The sequence below is a fragment of the Hylobates moloch genome, unplaced genomic scaffold, assembly GCF_009828535.3.
Source record: "Hylobates moloch isolate HMO894 unplaced genomic scaffold, HMol_V3 SCAFFOLD_16, whole genome shotgun sequence".
Taxonomy (NCBI): domain Eukaryota; kingdom Metazoa; phylum Chordata; class Mammalia; order Primates; family Hylobatidae; genus Hylobates; species Hylobates moloch.
In genome coordinates this window covers 80,751,862-80,755,303 of record NW_026652291.1, presented here as the reverse complement: position 1 = coordinate 80,755,303, position 3,442 = coordinate 80,751,862, and the positions used below count along the sequence as shown (strand labels likewise).

General features: G+C 35.4%; 1 pseudogene; it reads left to right on the top strand.

Moving 5' to 3' along the window:
• The first annotated feature begins 435 nt into the window (after positions 1–435).
• On the top strand, positions 436–519 carry LOC116456496 (small nucleolar RNA U13; annotated as a pseudogene).
• Positions 520–3,442: the final 2,923 nt, after the last annotated feature.

Sequence of the window (3,442 nt, the reverse complement as noted above, 5' to 3'; positions counted from 1 at the left end):
CTAAATCCATTGCAACTCCAGGTAAGGTTAAATCCTTCTCCGTAATCTGGATTTTCAGGTTCCCCAGTGGGGATGTGTTTAGAGGCAGGTATTCCCCTTTCACGCTTCGTGAACTCAGTCTTTTGCTTGTCTTGCAGCATTTGCAGTGGCCTGCTGCTTCTTTCAAAGGATCTGTTATTTCTTGCAGTCTTCCTAGTATGCTCCTGCTGTGGTTTCTGGAGTAAAAGTCCATGGTGTGAGTCTCCACACACTGCTCTTTCTGTCCGAGTGGAAGCTACACATCAGCCTTGTCTCCTGATATCTTCCCTCTAGTAAACCAATAAAGATATTTTTAAATGAAAAGGTCAGTAAATTATTATAGGTTGTTAGTGATCATATTTTATAATTAATGACGTAAAGAAACGTTCATGATACATGTACTATAAAAAACAAAGAATGTTAAGCAAGATGATTGGTTTCATGTGTGAGATGTGCCTCCTTCAAACTCTGTTACCGTGTCTGCACATTACCTGTCTGACATGAATTAAAAAAAAAAAAAATCTCAAAGAATACAAAATAGTATTTAGCATATAATCTCAATTTTCAAAAAAAGGGTCTTTATTTATTTCCATATTTTGCCTGTTGGAGGGTCAGGGCTGGAAGGAGAGGGAGCATCAGGAAAAAGAGCTAATGGATGCTGGGTTTAGTACCTAGGTGACGGGATGATTGGTGCAGCAAACCACCATGGCACACGTTAACCTATGTACCAAACTGCACATCGTGCCCATGTACTCCTGAAGTTAAAATAAAATTTGGAAGAAAAAAAGAACAATTAAAAAAAGGCCTGGAAAGATTTCTTCACCCTAGATTTAAAAATTTTGGGAAGAATTTGAAGTTTTTAGAACTTTAATATTTTTGGAATTAATTCCAAAATTAATTTGCAAAATCACCTGTAGGAATTACAGGTGATTTTTATTCTGTATATTTTTCTGTGTTTTCTGCATTTTCCTACTGAAACTTATTGACTGTTATCAGAAAAAGTAAAGTTATTTAAGAAGAAAAAACTCAGTTATTGGTATGGTATTCAAATACATGTTTATTTCAGATCTTTTATATTGTTGCCCCAGCTTCCTTAAGCCTTTGCAGATCTCAGTTTTAAAAAATAAGGTGCATGTTATTCTAATATAAAAAATCTTTGTGCTCAATGATCAGCTGCATGGAGAGGATATACCAGCTCAAAAATATGAATGCTTATGAATCACAGGGTACCAAGGTTTGTAACACTGATCCAACTAGCCAGGAGAATTAGTCAGGGTCACTGAACAAAGACAATTTGTTCAAATATATTCAGTAAACTGCTCACTGGGATATGAACAATAATCTCTTATCTTTGGGAAGTGTATGGCCTATTTATTCGTGCAGGTTTTTTGAGAAAAAGATACAGGTAACAAGCTGTGAAAGTCTTCAGCTGTTTTATTCTTTGCCGTGCTTAAACATTTAAAAAGAAAACCCTAATTTGTGCAGTTATATTGACATTGTAATTTTTGCATATTTAATAAATGCTAGGTACTTTAACTGAAAAGTGGAATTTTTCATGGAACGCTACCCTTTTCATTACTGCATACATCTTAGATTTAATTTGGCACGGGATGCATCAACCTTGGCTCTTGGAGACAAGGTTAGAATCCGTAGTGCATGAAAACGAGCTCTTCTAAAGATTTTTTTTTTCATTTCCTACATATTCTGTGCCTGCTTTGGGGAGAACACAAAGAATGAGAACAGTCCTTTTTCTTAACTTGACAGAAAATTATTAGAGTAGATGCAAACATTTTCCTTTTTAGAATGGAAAGGACTGCTTTTCTCCACATCACCGTTCGCTTTAGAATGCCAACAAGGTAGCACTTGTCATACTATAAAGCAAAACAGCCCTTGTGGAAGTCTTACATGTTTTAAATAAAGCTGTTATTGTTTAATGTATAGTCTTCTGATTTTTATGTTTTTCTACCAAAATTCAGACCTGCCTTATTATCATCAGAAAGATATTCTATGGCTTGATATCAAAAATTTTAATGATATTTTGAAAATTTTCAGATTTGTTTCAAAGTAACCTTTTTGGTTGAATTTAAGATATTAAAAAATCCAATTCTCTAAGTGATATTCATATTATTACTCCATTTCTTTCTTGGGAAGAAAGATAGATGACCCACACTTACGGTGTATGTCTGTGTGTACCTGTTTACAAGATACTCATTAATAAAGTTAGCTTTCTTCAAAAAGCTTGCACTATGATTCTTCTGAAAAGTAAGGCCTGAATGAAGCTAAAGAGGTTTAATAAAATCTTGTAGTGAGGACTCTTCGTTGCATGTAATATGATCTGACTTAAAGGGAAATAAAGAGTTTGCTGACTCATATAATAGAAAATTCTAGGCATAGGTCAGTCTTCTGGCAGAGCTGTATTGTAAAACTAAAACAAAGTTCTCAAAGTTTAGTTTATCTTTACCTCTCAGCTTTTTTTTTCCTTCCTTCTGCATCAGCTTCATTTCAGGTAGATCAGCCACTTTCCTCCACTACCACTTTCCCTACTTTTAAAGGCAAAAATTTCTCTTTTCTAAATTTATAATTAAATTTCCCTGGGATTGAGTTTCTTTGGCCCTGTAGCTTGGGTTATGCTCATTACTAAATTAAATCCCTCTGGTCATCAGGTGTTATGCTCTAATGGACGAGGCCTGAGGCATATGGAAGCTCAGAGCCAGGGGTAGATCCATTTATATGAACTGAGAATGGGGAAAGAGAAGATATCCCCAACTGCTATTACGTGAATAAGAAGGATTTAATGTAGGGCAGGAAAATATGATAAATATCTAATACAACTTCATAAATCTTTCTGTATATCTAATTTATAATGAACATATATATGCGTGTGTAATTGTGTGTGCATATATAGTCAATTATAGTCAGTGTGTGTATGTATAGTCAGTATAGTGTGTATATTGTCAGTATAGTGTGTATATACAGTCAGTATATGTAGTCAGATATGTAGTCAGTGTGTGTATGTATAGTCAGTCAGTCAGTCTCAGATTAGGCGATGAAGTCCCTGGAAGATAACAAAATTTTGACACCGTTGAGGGCTGGGAGACTTTTGCCTGATGCCCTTTAAACCTATTCCTATTATTATAGGATGAAGAGGGTTATGTCTCCTGGGTGACTGCTACTGGATAGACTATTGAGGAACCATTGTGAAGGCTATCTTTTGATCAGATGGAGGTTTCGTAGAATTTGTTTGCTCTTGTCTAGCTGGTTTCTTTTAATTGCACACATTAATTGGAGTTCCTCCTAATGAGCCCCAATGACTTGGACATTCAAAGAATAGTCAATAATGAAAAAGCAGGCCATCTCGATGTCCCAAAGACGTGGGGTTTATATCATTTATTGTTAAAATAGGGCAGCTTGTAGCACCAAAGAC